The 17209-nt window shown below is 34.5% G+C and overlaps 1 long non-coding RNA gene and 1 pseudogene across 1 annotated transcript in view; one reads left to right on the top strand and one right to left on the bottom strand.

Annotated features, from left to right (window-relative positions):
• Window positions 1-17209, top strand: part of LOC140843087 (uncharacterized) — a 333306-nt gene that overhangs the window by 217572 nt on the left and 98525 nt on the right. The window lies entirely within an intron of this gene.
• LOC118972000 (vasculin-like) lies at window positions 15018-16223 on the bottom strand (annotated as a pseudogene).

Below are 17209 nucleotides of genomic sequence, written 5' to 3'. Positions count from 1 at the left end.
ACACTGATATTTGGTCAATAGTAATGATGATAATTATAATTATTAATATGTATTATGTGCTTATGATATGCAAAGCATATAATGTACTAAACCTTTTATGTGCACTAAACATACAAAGAATCTGATACAGTCCCAAAGCTCCTTGGAAAGATTACTCATTGATTGGATTTGACACAGAAGCAGAGAAAACAACAGTGAAAATAAACAAGTGGGATCCCATCAAACTAAAGGCTTCTGCACAGCCAAGGAGGCCATCAACAAAATGAAAAGATGACCTTTGTAAATCATATATCTGATAAGTGGTTGTTCAAAATACATGAAGAACTCATACAACTCAGTAGTTGAAAAACAGTCTGATTTAAAAGATGGGCAGAGGATCTGAAGACAGAATAGACAAAAGACATACAGATGGCCAATAGCTACACGGAAAGATGCTCAACATCACTAATCATCAGGGAAATGCAAATCAAAACCACAATTAGAAATCACCTTAAACCTGTTAGAATGGCTATTATCAGAGACAAGAAGAAATAACAAGTGTTGGTGATGTGCAGAAAACAGAACCCTCATGCACAGCTGGTGGGAACATAAACTAGTGTAGCCACTATGGAAAACAGTATGAAGGTCCCCCCAAAATTTAAAAATAGAACTACCATACGATACAGCAATTTCACCTCTGGGTATCTATCTTTAGAAAATGAGAAAGCACTAAGTCAAAAAGATATATATATATATATATATATATATATATATATATATATATATATATATATACCACCACATTTGTTGCAGCATTATTTATAATAGCCAAGATATGGAAACAATCTTAAGTGTCCATTGATGGATTAATGCATAAAGAAAATAGGAGAACACACACACACACACACACACACACACACACACACACACACACACACACTGGAATATTATGCAGCCATAAAAAAGAATGAAATCTTGCCTCTTTTGACAACATGGATGGAACTTAAGGGCATTAAGCTAAATGAAATAAGTCATGTGGATAAAGACAAATACAGTATGATCTCATTTATATGTAGAATCTAAACAAACAAAAAAACCAAGCTCATAGGTATAGAGAATATAGAGAATAGATTGGTGGTTGCCAGAGGCAGAGATCAGGAGTGCATGGGGGCAAATTGGGTGAAAGGAATCAAAAGGTACAAACTTACAGTTATAAAATAAGTCATGGGTGTGTAACATATGGCATGGCAATTAGAGTTAATAATACTGTATTGCATATTTGTAAGGTGCCAAAAGAGTAAATCTCAAAAGTTCTCATGACAAGAAAAAGATTCTACTTGCCATAGGAATGAGGAGGGAGATGTCTAGGCTGGCATGTGCATACAGTGAGACAACGAATTTGACCGGATCTGTACTGTTGGAACTCAACCAGGAGTTGGGAGGGGTGCAAGTTGTAGCACTCCAAAATCTCATGACTATAGACTATCTATGGTTAAAAGAACATATGGGATGTGAACAGATCCCAGAAATGGGCTGCTTTAATTTGTCTGATGGTTCAAGTACAGTTGGACAATATCCATCATATCATAGATAAATTTTCACAAATGCCTAGGGTGCCTAAATGGTTTTCTTGGCTTCACTGGAGATGGATGGTAATTATAGATTTGCTTTGTTTATGTCACCGTATTCCTATTATGTTAATATGTGTGTGCAAATTAGTTATCAGTTTAAAACCTATACATACTTAAGGTACTCTACAAGAAGATATGTCAAAGAAATAATCAATCCTCCCATGTTTCCTTCCATATGCTACATCTATAGCTTTTCTTCCTTCCTAATTACAACACTTAAATAGAATTCGTGCCTCATATCAAATTTACCGAGTATCATAATTCCTCCAGGTGGTAAAGATATCTCGAGACAAGTGCTGGGCATAGAAGCCACAGGGCATAAATCTGCAAAGAAGTAAAAAGCTAACCTTTTCAAACAATATGGCTTCTCTCTCACTTACCAACTTCACATTTCCCTGTATGGCCCCGGAGGATGACTGGTTAGCCAGAGACGGGTAAAATTCCTCAAGGGAGGAACAACCTAAGACAGGCACAGTTGCAGGGGGGCCATCAGGTGAGAATTTGGGGATCAACAGAGGCTCAGAACCTCACCCCCCCCCTGCTTTGAGAGAAATCTTCTGCATCTGTGGATGTCTTGCTGCCCTTGTCTAGCCTGGATTAATACTTAGTCCATAGGCACACACCTGATCATCTACATTTGCCCTCTTACAGCACTAAACTATGTTTTCTACCTTTATCTTGCATCTACCTACCACTTCAGCATTTTATTAAAAATAAAAATAATAATAATAATAGGAGAAATGTGGGATCAACATATAAATCAAGTACAAAAATCAAACAAATATTCATATTTGACCTGATTGTTTATAGGTCATAATGCATGATCAAAACCGAAAGTTTCTGTGATGAATGCCCTTGTACTGTTCAACATGTAAGAATTTATTCACTATGTAAGAATTCGTTCACCATGTAAGAACTTGTTTGTTATGCTTCAGAAGATTGGAGACTGGCGAGAACTAGGCTTGAGATGGATTAATGATTGTACATTGAGCGTTGACCCCCCTATACTGAATTTTATTGTTGTTAACAACCATTTGATCAATAAATATGAGAGATGCCCTCTAAAAAAAAAAAAAAAATTCTGTAACATTGTGTTGTGATGCATGTTAACTAGACTTATTGTAATGATCATTTTGCAATATATACAAATATTAAATCATGTTGTATGTCAATTATTCCTGAATTTAAAAAAAAGATTACTCATTTAATCCTTACAACTGTTATGAGATAGATCCCATTTTGCCCTGGTTTGGTAAAAGAGGTCAGGTAATTGACAAGTTTACCTAATGAGTAAGAAAGGGGCAGGGAATGTTTCCCATCAGCCAAAAACTCAGCAGCTTCCCTAAAAATGGATATTTACAGAAGCCTGGGTACCACATTTTTGTTAAAAGTAAGGATTAAAATTAGCATGTGAGCAGATTGTTCTGGAAATGCTTACCTGGCACTATGTATAATTGCTCATGCATGTTTGCATGTTTGTGAACTGGCAGACAATTAACTTGTTCCATGTCAGAGATTCCTCTTCCTCCCAAATTTTGAGCAGTGGAATAGTAGAATCAGCATAGTCTTTAAAATCTTACAGACCTGAATTTAGAATCTAACTTAGAATCCACATCTACCAGTCACTTAGTGGAATGATCACAGGCAAATGGTGCCTTGATTGTTTTATTTGTTGTCTGTAAAACACAAAAATGGTAACAATGTATATATATCTTATAAAAATTGTTGTGAGATGTGAAGATGTGTAGTATAGTGCGTGACAAGGAGTACGCTCTTGATCAGTAAACAAAGCCCCTTGGCTGGAATGCAGCTTCTGCCATTTACTGGCTGTGATTTGGGGAAAGTTTTTAATTATTCTGTGCCTCAGTTCCCTTTCATTGTAAATTGATACAATAATCCTATTATTGGATATAATAATATCCATCTTGTAGAGTTTTTAAAGTACTTAGAATAGTACCAGGTATGGAGTAAGAGCTTATAAGACAGGGTTTTCTTAATCAATCAATCAATCATAAAGTAGATAAATTAGTCAATGTTAAATTGTTCTTACATTAGACATTCAAGTGACACTGCAAAATGTCATAATAAACAGTGTTTTTTAATACCTCTGGCCAAAACCCACAAACCCACAGAACTCTTCATAAGAGACTAGATTGTTCTTTGATATTTTTTCATTATAGCTTTAATTTTGGTTTAATGGTGATGTTAATTCAAAACTTTCTTCTCTTTACTTTTATTACTGGGTGTTACATATTTAGACTTCCTACAGAAAACCAGTGTACTGAATCTGTGCTATCTATCTAGCCATACTCTTTACCTTAAAGTCAACTATATCTCTTGTTAATGTAGCCTTACTAGTTTTCTTTTGGTTGCCATTTGCACACCGTAACATTTCCATTCTTTCATTTTTATTTTATCTGTGTCCTGAATGTTTTAGAAGTGTCTCTTATAAGTAGTATTTTGTTAAGTCTGACAGTAATTTACTGTTGTTGGAGTTTATGTATTTGCTCTGCTTACATTTAATGTAATTTGTGGTATATTTGGGTTTAATCTAATCATCTCCTTCAGCACGTTCTATTTCTCTGGCCTGTTGAATTTCCTCTCCTTCTTGCCTTCTTTTGGATTAAGGAATTAGCATTTCATTTTTTTCCTCAATTACTTTCACTCTCATTTAGAGTCATAATAGATTTGTATTATATTTCTTCTCTCTTACTGCATTCTTTACTTATCAAAGTCTAATGTTATATTCACTTTTACCTTCTTCCCAGACAATGCATGCACTTAAGAATATATGTTGACTTTATTTACCTCCCTTCCATCTGTGTGCTTTGCTGTATTTTAAATTTTATCTGTATTTAAACCTCATGAGACAATTGTTGTCCAATGAATATTTATTTTACCCATGTCTTTATATGTTTCATTCTTTTTCATTCTCTTTTGCATCTCTTTCCTTTCATCTGAGATAATTTTTCTTCTGCTTGAAGGACACTCTTTAGTATTTCTGTTAATATATATTAAATGAAGTCTCTTAGTTTTTGTTTTTTTGAAACTGGCTTCTTTTATCTTCATATCTAAAGTATGGTATTTTCCCTAGGTGAAAAACTTCTAGGTGGTGACTATTTTCTTTTAGGACTTTGAAGAGATCTTACATTGAAAGAGAAAATCAGCTAATCTGTTTTTTCTGTTGAGCAGTTAGCATATAGTCATTGAAGATAATCTGTTTATTTATTGTTGCTGCTATAAGGACTTTTTCTTTGCTTTTCTGGTACTTTAGTATGAAATATTTAGTTGTGAATTCCTTTCATGTTTTTTTTCTGGTTGGGCTTACATGGATTTTTGCATTTGTGAAGTTGATGTATTTCAACAGTTTCAGAAAATTCTTAGCTATCGTCTTTTCAAATATTGATCCTATTCTCTTTTTTTGTCATTTTCTCATGGCCCTACAATTAACCATAATGTGTATTATTACTTATCACCATGTCTTCTCTCTTATCATGTCTTCCATATTTTTCATGCTTTTCCTCTGTGCTTCATTATGGATATTCAGCATGTCTTCCATTTAACAAATTCTCATTTGACCAGTGTACAATCTGTTTTTGAACCCATCTACAAAGTTCTTAATTTTAGTTATATTTTCCAGCATTAAAATTTCTATTTGATTTTCTTTCAAAGTTTTGTGCTATTTTTATGATTTCTGGTTCTTTGCTTAAATTTGAATCTAATGTTTTATTTCTTTGATGCATAGTTAATTTTAAATCTATACTGAAATTTTTTATTTGGTTGCTGTATATAGTTTTAAATCTGAAATGAATATCAGTAGTTTTAGTGATTCTGTTTTTAATGGCCTGTTGATTCTACTTATTCTTATCCATGTTGTCTTGATCTTCCCATTTACCAGTTTATTTTTATTGTTTGCCAGACATTGTATGGAAAAATAGTTTGTAAAAAAATTTAAGGCATATGATAACATTTTCCTTCAAAGAAGACTATTTAATTTTGCAAAAATGTCTGAGGGCAGTAGCAATATGGACAGTCAATAATTGTTTTTCTTGGGTCCATGAAAATGACTGAAAGTTGAATTACAGTTTGTTCAAGGATTATATTACTTCTGATTCACTCTAATATCTTTGGAGCTCCCAAATGAAATTGTGAGGGCTTTATTAGGGCTTCAACACTTCATGGATTCTGACTTACAACCTGAGGCTTTCAAAAGTACTGCTTAACCTCTCATCTGTCTCTTCTGGAATTGGCAAATGCCCTCAGGGGTCAAGCAACCCCAAATGCTGGGTTTGCTTTTCTGGATCTATCTGTCAAGATCTTGGCTATGTAATTCTTCACTATGATATTAGCTTTTCCATGCATTCAAGTATGTAATTTTTGTATAGTTTATATTATGGCAAGCTTTTCTAATTGGCCTACATGGAAGAGTTGATCTGATTCACTTGCCATTACTGGATATGGAAGTCCAATTTTCCTTTCTTTTCTCTTTTAAAAAGAATTTTAAATAGGGAAACAATTTTTAAAGCAGTGTGAGTAACAGAATAAGGGAGAGGAGGGACATATACTTACCACCAAGTTGATTCCAAAGTGCTTGTGTCAGGTGACACTTTCAGTAGTATTATATGAGAGTCCCAGTTGTTCCTTTAATATGTTTCTTTAGCCCTGTTTGCCTGGAAAGGAATTCCTGAGAAATTTGTAAGGCAATGAATTTTATCTTCGTTATAGGAGCTGTGCATCTGTTGTGTGGATGGGGTAGGATCTGGCCTGATGGGAGGAGTAAGTAGCTTTTTTTTCTTTTCATCATGGAGGTTCCCTGCTTCTTTTAGCAGCTGTAAGAATACTTGCCATTTTTCTGGCCCCAGTGAACAATCCAAATGTATTTTCAGTTAAAACTTCCTCTTCAAATTTATTTGGAACATTATCTGGGGGGAAAATGGAATTAGCTGCAAATACTATGCTCTTCAATAATTACCTGGTGGAATCCCCATGGCCCTTTCCTTTGCTAAGCACCACGCCATCGTATCTCTAATCTTCTCACCATTGCTTTGTTCTGCTGGGGGAATTTCCATGTGTGGAAGGTTGCACCTGTCACTTCAGTGTGGTTGTAGGTTTTTGGAAATGTCGGATTTCCCCATCAATTTATTCTCATCTGTTATATATTTTTCAGGAATGCCTCATTACTTTTCTTGATATTCTTCCTGCTGTTTCTAGTACTTTTAAAATGTTAATTATTTCATTTTGAAGGAGAGGAGTGTACCTAGTCAGCCACCTTGACTAGAAATGCCATAAATGTCTGACGTTATTATCATTGATGTATTTCAAAATAACTATTTTCATAACTTCTGTTATTTATACTGTCACCAAGCAAATAATATACTCCTCCAAGAAGATCTAAAAATAATAATTACTTGGATTTATATCTCCAATCCCTTTTCTTTTCTTCATTGTTTTATTTTGATACTTTGAAATCCATCTGAAATCCCATATTCAAAGCTCATATTGGCAAAGCTGTGTCACCTAATAAAGTAGTATTTATGCTTAGCCTTCTTCATTTTCATTCTATTTATTTTGTGAAATATTTTTTATCTTCTAACACCCATAATTTTTTGTTCTGGTCATTGTAAGAATTTTGTTGACAAATTATTCCAGGTTTTGAAATATTTTTCTTTTGTTTTAAAGGGAAAAATGTCTTGCTTTTTACTCTTTTGTGGTATCAATTTTGTTCCTTTTAAACTTTTGTAAATTTTCTTCAAGCTTTTCTTTTAAATCTATAGTCTTAGGGCAAGGGAAAAAATCATTCTTATTGTTCTTAATTTAAATATTAGGGATTATTTTCTTTTGGGTGTATTGTTGAAGTCTTAGTACTGGCAATCAGGTATTCAGGGTGGGCTAGCAAGGTTTTGGGGACTCCCTGAAAACTGCTGCTTAATGGCATCACATTATACACTGGGGATACAGTGGTAAATAAGACAGACGTTACCTGCTTTTGTAAAGCTTACTAGTGGAGAAGGGAGAAAACCATCTAAGTAATAGTATTTAAGTATGATGAGCTTTATGACAAAGCAATTACTGGGATTTATCAGAATATACAGTAGAGTTTACTGTCTTAATCTAGAGATGAGGGAAAGTCATTTGGGATATTATGATATCCCTACCAGGACTGTAATTACAGATCAACAATATTGCCTGAAATGAATACATTAATTATAAATTGAATTTTCTGTTTTTGTTTTCTATTTTATCAGAGACTTTTTGTAATTCTTATTTGTGTATTTTAGTTCTGTGCTTCATAAACTGACATAGCTATCAAAGAGATGCTAGGGAAAACACACATACCTTGTTTTCCCAAATTAATTGGTTGTAAAAAACAAAATTTACATAAGTTATTTTAAGAGAAAAAATGTTATTTCAAAGAGAGTTCTTCCTTGTGAAGAGCTTGGGGAACAAACACATTCATTGTCCTCTGTAATTATTTCAGAAGAAAAATTCGAGAAGCACTAATTTGAGTATTTCATGTTATTCCTTATTATCCATTGTCTTACTTGTTTTTCATCTGATCTATTCTACTCTACTTAAATATAGTATTTCTCTTAATTTCATATAAATTATACCTCTCTCATGTGTAAATATTTTAAAATTGTAATGAACCTCAAGTCAGTAGTTGTGGAATGTGCAAGATGGAGGCTGTTATATTAACTCTTAAGTGGTTTTATTGCTTGGTCTGATTCCTGACTTGCTAAAGACAAAGTGTGGTGACTAGAGTAGTGTGTTGATGACTGATTGTTATAGGATTCTAATGATCTGTTTTTCTAGCAGCTATATGGTAAGTATTAAATTCTAACATTCAGTAATTTCACATCTCAAATTGCACTGTGTACTTGGAATCAAGGCTGATTTTAGAGTTCTTTCTTTGGGATGAGGTTTTTCATTTCAGTTTATATCTTGAGATAGCCTGGGAATATTGTTCAAGTCTGGATTTCTGAGTCCATTGGCCTTCCTGAGATCCTCATGGGGGCTTCCAGCACAGTAGACTGGGCACTCCAGATTGTAAAACTAACCCACTTAAATTTTTTTTTAAGTCAAGCTAACCTAGATGTTTAAATTAGAATGGGAGTCAAAACCTTGAGAATCTTGAGACCAAAAGATAACTTGCACTTTTGCTGGAATATTGAGGGAGGAGTGCATTTCAGATGTTGAGAATAGCTAGTCATACAACCAGAAGGCTTTAGAAGAACTTAGATTTGGTTCAACATTCTCCTATAGAAGATGAAGATATTTCTAGGCTCAGCAGGTTTGAGAGACTTGTTTAAAGTTGAGGGACTTACTAAAGGAAGGTAAGTTATTGAGAGACTTTAAATTAGGCTTCAGGTCTTCTGAGTACTAGGATGCTTTTCATCCATTTCAAACTGCTCTTCTGCCAAAAGTCTCAGTGGCCTGCATGTCAGAATATTCTGGTAACTGGTTTCTTGGCATCCTGTATTCAGCCCTTAGAATTAGGGTCCATTTCTTTTCTACCCATGAGAGAAATATATAGGGAAAAGTCTGCTGCGGATGCTTAAAGACAAATTTTAAACTTTAAGAGACAGAGAGAGATAGACAGGAGGTTGATGAGCACCAATGAATGCTTAATTCTATTCTTATCATTAAAAGTTCTTTTTCAATATTGTTAATGGGCAAGGTAAATTTTTATAATCAAGGTGTTAATATTATTTAGCTTTTTAAAAACATGGAATTCTGTAAAAGAAATTCTATATATTTCACAATTTATTTAACTCTACTTATACTGTAATTTGGGATTAAAATTTTTTCTTTATTATAAGTGGTAACTGAATTATTTTGTAGAAATTATTCTTTTAAACTCCTTCCTAGACTGAGAAGAAAAAAAAAAGCCCAACACAAAATTTTTATGTCATTGTGAATCTTCACTCTTTTGGTATGACTTCCTTTATTTGGAAATGACTCTTTATTAATGTTATTATTTCAATGTTATAGTAGGTAGTTTTATTTTAGAAGAATTTATAATTTAGTTGGCAAGTGAGTTCTAAAATAATCCTGGAAATATACATAATTCTTGTTCTTAAGCTTCTACTTGATATTTTCTTCAAAATAATATTAATTTCAATTTTATTAAAAAATCTACCAATATTTATTTATTGATGAAGAAAATTCAAAATGAACTTAATCTAGTCATTTTTTTATTATGCACCACTACAAACAACCTTAGAATATATGGGGATGAGAAAAGAAACATAAGGCATATTATCAGTTTGCAATTTTTAAAAGGTGATGTTCACATATACACAGAATAACATTTTTTGGCTTTCTCATTCATCAAGTAGTAGCTCCACTAGCCTATACAATTTCTAGTCAAATTGAATATCATATAATTGCTTAAATATACTATATTTTAATGCAGCTGCATTCCTTTCCTTGTTATGTTCTGTCTGTCTGGAATGTCACTTTTCCCTTTCTCTCCTGATTTACCTGCGTGTTTGCTTACTTATCTGTGAAGATTCAATGGAAAGGTCATTTCCTCTATGGCACTCCTCCCCAGTAACTCCTTCCCTTAATGCACCATCAAAAATAGTCCTTTTCTCTCTTCTCCTTCTGTACTGTGTACCTATACCTTTTCTTAGAGAACACTTGATTGCTCTAAAAATCAGCAACAAAAACAAAACTAAGAGCTATATGATTATTTATACTCTTCATTATGTGAATATTAGGTTATTTTCTATATGGAAAAACATTAGCTTGTCAAAATCTATAGGGAAAAATACAAAATATTCATTTAAAAACTGCTCCTGAATCCAACTCTTAATGTATTCATTGCCCTTTTGAAAAAAAGTGTCAGTCTCTTTTTTATTGGTTGGGCTTTTGAGAGGAGGAACTGAGTCTCATTCATTTTTATATTGTGCCTATGTAGAAATGTGTCTTGTACATAGAAGGGCATAACTGTTGTTTGTTGAAAGAATGAACAAGCAACCAAGGATTGGTTGGTACAACGTACATTTGTCCTGCTTGCTCAGGGTTGTATATTTTCCATTTGTCCCTCCAGATCCATTCTCTGCCCTTACTTACACTATAGTCTGCCATGTGGCCTGACTTTTAAGGCTTACACCAGTGGCCTCTCATGTCCTCTGAATCTTGGTTGAATTTAATCAATGGGGAGTACCTGGAAGAAGACTGGGGCTAGAGAGTTTATTTTCCAGGCTCTCTATACTTGTGAAGGGTCACTTTGTGTTAGTTGTGTGCCTCACTGAAGATCTTTGTTCATCTTGAGGTGGTTTCTGCACAGGACTCTTTGCTTTTTGGTTTTAGTAACTGTTCCTTTCTTTTACCCCTGTGGACAACTCTTCTAAGCTACTATACTATCTCTTGTGGTTCCCGTACACTTCACTGATACCTTTGTAATTCATCTCTTCAAAAGTTATGTTCTTGAATAATGCCGATTTCAATGTTCCATTTGTCTCCTGTTGGAGCACTAATTGACAAGTGCAGCAACCATTCTTCTTCCTTTTCCTTGGATGAAATTCCTCTTTTGCTTTCAAGAATACCGTTCCTTCATATGTAGCTCATGTGGCTGACCCCATCCACTGCTCCAGGTTTTGGCACGTGACTCAGGCTTGCCAGGTTATCTGTTCATCTACCTGATGTTATTGGTTTATGGATGAGCTCAGGACTAGAATCATTTATCCTCTTGCCATTTTTCTCCAGTACTTCTGGGAAAGAGGCAGTCTCTCCTGAAATTATGGTAAACTGGGATTATCTGGGAGTTATTTGCCTTCATGTGAAGAGTCTTCATAAAAATGAAGCCAATTTAAAGGAATGGTGGAAGAGGGAAAAGGCTCAACTAGTTTGAATTGAGTCTCTGTCACTTGTAACTGAAAAAATATCAGTTAATACATGGTATCACTAACATCCATAAACGATGACTGTGTGTTAGGAGCTTGGCAAAGGAAGATGACTGTATTTGAGGGATATGTTGTGCTAATTTATGATAAAAGCATCTGGAGATAAAGGTCATTTTGTTTCTGTAGGTGGCTACATACCTATTGTACTTGTCAAATTTAAATACTAATGATTCTAATTCTATGTGATTGTAAGAAATTCATCTGCATGATATTAAGAAGCCCAATACTTAAAAAATTTTCAGAACCTTGTAAAATGGATCTTTTCTACCCTTTTTCTTATACATTTTGGGTTTCCAGTGAATTTCTTATTTCCATCCTGAAAAATATTTGTAAGCTTAGTTTTATTTATTCCTCTGTAGGTGTATGGTTCCCAAATAAAGATTTCTGGGTTTAGCTTTAGTTTGAAGGAACCCATCAGATTGATTTTGCTATAATCTAAGTTTTCATTTTCACTTAAATCTCCAGAGCAGGAAAACTACCTGTTGCACTAACTCTTCTTTTAGTGAGAATTCTGAATGGAGCAGAGAGAAAACTGCCAAAGGAAAATAGAATACATTGTTGAAAAATGTTTTGTTTCTGGATGCATCTTAAAATAATTCAAATGTGATAATTTTTTCAAACAGGAGTTTAAAGTATGTAACATATATAAGAGAAATATTTCCTGAAAATTCATCTAGTTACGTGTTTCTTAGACATCAAGTCATGGTTGTATTTTCATTCAAGTAAGTCTAAATATTTTTTAAGGGTTTTGGATGAAGGGATTGCTTTGTGATCTATTTAAAAGCTAATAATGGAGTTACAAAACTGTATATGTAGGTATCAAGTTATTTTTCAGGAAAGCTTTGGCTTCTTTAAGATAACAATGACAATTGAAATTCTTTTCTCTAAAGGTTGATTCTTTGGGCCTAGTTGTCAGCGTTTCTGAAAGGAAAGTACTTCAGGAACAATATACTTTGATCCAGGTTAAAGAACCACACACCTTCTGATTTAGTAGTTAAAATCCAGAAACACCTGCTGTTGAGTCTGAATGGTAATTTTTCAACCCTTTCTCCAAGTCTTAGAGATACTGTTGTAACCTCCCTGCAAAACTCCTATCCTTGTATTTAGTAGGTTTTACACTTTTCTGTTAGTGTTAGCCTGACTTGATTCTATTGCTCAAAACTAAAATATCTTGATATGTCCACAGTGGTTGCACACTCTCTCTCTGTTTTATTAAGGTATCGTTGATATACAATTTTATGAAGCTTTCACATGAGCAACATTGTGGTTACTAGATTCCCCCCATTATCAAGTCCCCACCACCTACCCTATTATAGTCACTGTCCATCAGTATAGTAAGATGCTACAGAGTCACTACTTGTCTTCTCTATGCTGTACTGCCTTTCCCATGACCTACCTATATTATGTGGGTTGCACTTTTTATGATAAGAGACAATGGAAGATGCCTAATTCCAATAAAACCATAAATTTCACTATTCCAAAAATACTCACAACTCGTTCAAAAGAGATTAAAATAAATTTTAGTAAATACTTGAGTTACTGCTATCAGCAGTTGTTATGCCCACTTTTGTATTTACTATTTCATTTGAGTCCATATTAGTTTACTAGGGCTGCTTTAACAAATTACCACAAACTAAGTGACTTAAAATAACAAAAATTTATCCTCTCACAATTCTGGAGACCAAAATTCTGAAACCCAGATGTTGGCAAGATTGGTTCCTTCTGAAGAGTCAGGGAGAGTATGTTCCATGATCTTTTGTAGCTTGTGGTGACTGCTGGCAATTCTTCGTGCCCCTTGGCTGGTAGCTATGTGACTACATTCTCTGCCTTGGTTTTCACATGGCCTTCCCTTGTGTTATGTCCCTGTGTCTTCTCCCTTTCTGTCTCTTGTAAGAACAGTTGTCATTGGATTTAGGGCCGACCCTAAATCTGAGATTTTCTCATCTTGAGATTCTTAACTGTATCTGTGAAATCATTATTTTCAAATAAGGTCACATGTCACATTGAGAGGTACTGGGATTAGGAGTTGGACATATCTTTTGGGATCACTCTCCAACCTTTTAGAGTCTTTCAATAGCCTGTGAGGTGGGTGACAATGTTATCATTCCCATCTTACATAAGAGTAAGCAGGGGATGAAATCACACAGCCAGCAGAGTGGAAAGCAGTGCATCAGCCAAAACCTCATTCCAAGACCAATTCTCTTTTTTCTATGTCACAACTTCTTGCCACAACTATTTTGCTTGCCTAATCATTTAATCTTTAAATAGGAGTGCTACATGTTTTAACATTGTTCATAGATTTGATAAAGTTGTATATTTTACTGGCATGTTTGATTTTCTTAATATAAAGTGATTCTTAATAAGCTAGTCTTGTTGAAGTCAGACCACAGAGTGCATAAGGTAACATGTGAATAAAATTGAAAAAGGTATGACACATAGCAGTAATTTGCCTGAGTGAACTAAGAAGCCTTGTCTGTCTTCCCATGCTTTCATAAGGTTTGAAATAGTCTAAAGTCTCATAAAGCTCAAAAATGCAATTCCATTGAATCAGTTATAGAAATACAGAACGTATAGGAAGAATATAACAATTGTTTGATTATCTATACCAATTCTTGACTTAAAAACAGTTTACATTCCTCTATTACTGAGCACTTACCTTATGTTAATCTGATTTTATTGCTCAAAGGGGGTTAAAAATATGATGGTAAAAAATAAAACTAGTCTCTAAAAATGTCTGAGCATGTGTTTTTTTTTCAAATTAAACGTCTGCTCCCATATACATTCCACTTTTACAAAAATTCTTTTTTTGAAGTCAGTTCCACATTTTCCAAGGTCATAAATTCCAGGCTTCTTTGGTTTCCCCTTCTCCTCAAATCTGGTCAGCAATTGGTTTGTACCCTACAATTTAATTTTTTTTTTAATTTGGCTTGCACATTATAATACTGAATGCTTATCTCATGTCTTATTACCAGACTGTTAAGTTCCAGAACCTAGAAGATACCCTGGTATCTGCGAGTAATTGGCTGAATGTGGCCAAATATTGAGCTCTGACTGAGGCAAAGTACAGTCTGTGTTTATTGTAAGCCCAAATCTGACAGCAGCCATCTTTCCTCCTACATTACATAATACTTAACATTATCAAGGGTTTGCTGTGTACCAGGCACTGTTCCAAATGCCTTCTACATATTCACATCAGTTTATGAGAACTTTGAAGACTGAATGATTTGTTGGGAAATCACAGCAGCATTACCATTGTCTTAAGAAAATATAATTTTCATCAAAGTTTTGGTTGATATCTCTTTCTGGAGAATATTATTGCTGCCATGCAAAGACCAGTGTAAATTCCATCTTCATGTTCCTATCCTACTCTGTTCCTTTTCAGTGTTTTCAAGAATACATATTTATTGTTGCCCATTCAAATAGGTTTGGCTAGATAAGGCTGTGGATTATTTTGTCAACAAGTGAAGAAGAATTTGAGCAGTTATATACTCTTTTGCTAAATTTTCCCACTAACATTCTTGGCAGTTGGTTTAAAAATATTAAAATGGCCAATATCATGAGTGAGAAAAGTCCCAACTTTACTTTCTTTAGTTTGGCTTTTCAATGGTGAGCTCTTGCAGGAGGAGCAGCATGTTTAGGGAGGGACTAAACCTTTATACCACATTGACCTGTCTTGTTCTTAACTGGCTGATTGAAAATTTCCTTCTCCTGGGAATCCAGATATCTGCCAGGCTTTTATGTTGTCTTCCTTAATAACCAGCATATTCAGTACTCTAGATAGAGGTTTGGGAATCTATTCTATGAAAGAAATTTAGGAGAACTTTTGGTTGGATATTGTGGGCTTGGGCATGTAGGCCCCATATCACTGCAGCTAAAGACTTCTCATTTAGTTCTCTCTCTTCAGGAGTGAAAGATGCAAAATCTTTAGGCTCGAAGTATTTGCATAGTCTCTTGTCTCTCTTCTGTTCCCAGTTTCATTGCCAGGGACATTATTTCTATGGAGTCCTTGTTGTTTTTCCAGAGTAGAAAGCACTGCTGCAAGAGTAGGAGCTTCCACCATAGTATCTGCTATAGGCTGAATGTTTGTGTTCCTCCAGAATTCATATGTTTAATCTCTACCCCACAGTGTGATGGCATCTGAAGGTGGAACCTTTGGGAGATAATTAGGCTTAGATGAGGTCATGATAGGGTCCTAATGATGGGATTAGTGCCCTTATAAAAAGAGACTAGAGAGCTTGCTGTCTCTCTTCCCACCACGTGAGGACACGGCAACAAGATGGCCATCTGTAAGGCAAGAAGGTAGCTCTACCAAACACCTGATCATGCTGGCACCTTGACCTTGGACTTCCCAGCTTCCAGAACTATGAGAAATAATTGTCTGTTTTTTAAGCACCCAGTCTTTGGCGTTTTGTTACAGCATCCTCAGCAGACTAAGAAAGTATGCCTTTTGATGATTCATGTTTCCAGTACCATTTATTCCTTTCATACAGCATCCAATATTTCTCACCTTACAGTGTTACCTCTGTCAGGATGCCCAATACCAGAAACAAAGGCATTTAAAAAATTTTGTCATCTATGATTCACATCACTACAATTTTCTGTCCATGGAAGGTTTTCATGATGCTTCTCAAAATTCAGTGATGATTTTTTATGGTATGGAAGAAAAATTAGCCCAAGCTGGAGCAAATTCATGCTGTGCCATCTTCAATGAAGTATCTCTAACTCAATAAAAACAGACTTCAACACTTCATGTCAAGTCCAAAATCCAACAGGACTGCATAGAAAGGTGTTAGATTTTTTTTCTCTGAAATTTTTGTGTTTCCCAGTTTGTTTTTTTAAATTTCTTTTCCTTTGAAAAAAATGTGCAGGTACTTTTGAAGAAATTTAGCACATATTTGACAGAGTTATTTCAAGTCAGCTACCTGTGCTTCTGTAAAAATTTGTATATGGGTATCTCCAAAATTAGCCAAGTTTCTTGTATTTAAGATTATAGTGTTTTCCGAAGCCTGTTTCTATATTTTTCCATGTGCTTGCAGAGTTGACATATCTTCTCCAGATGAAATAGGTTGAAGAGCTAAAAAGCGAAACCAAAAGAAAATTTCACACCTGAAGGAAAAACCGTTTAGAATCATCATGGAGACATGCAGTTATCTTTGTTTTACCATGCTGCTGTGAAGCGGCAACCTCTTAAGTAAATTCACACTTTTAATGTCTTCATTTAGAAAAGTTCTCCCATTGTGACATGGAACAAGCTAACATCAGAAATTCCTGTAACTTTTAAAAAAGGTAAAAGTGAAACTTCAGCAATATTTAAACAACAGTTTTAACCTGTTTAGTCAGTATACAGATCAAGTATATCTTACAGCTCTGGCTGAAGAATACCAACAGCAGGGAGGAGGGCAAAAATTCCACCAGCTTAACAACTACCACCTATATAACCTGCTTTGAAACTAAAAATGGAAGAAATGAATGTCTGGGTCTTTTAAAAAATTAAAATTTCACTAAAATTTTATTTTATTTTAATAAGCTTCTTATCAAAATTATCCAAAACTTGGTCTTTTAAAAATTTATTTTCCACTATTAGGAGTGGCATGAACTGACACTTTTTCAAAGGATCCCTCTGGCTGCTGGATTGAAAATGGACAGCCGAAGGGCAAAGTAGAAGTAGAGAGAACAAGTTAGGAGGCT

The sequence above is a fragment of the Manis javanica genome, chromosome 8, assembly GCF_040802235.1.
Source record: "Manis javanica isolate MJ-LG chromosome 8, MJ_LKY, whole genome shotgun sequence".
In the NCBI taxonomy this organism is placed as follows: domain Eukaryota; kingdom Metazoa; phylum Chordata; class Mammalia; order Pholidota; family Manidae; genus Manis; species Manis javanica.
Note: the sequence above shows the minus strand (reverse complement) of the source record. Positions and strands in the feature narration are given on the sequence as shown.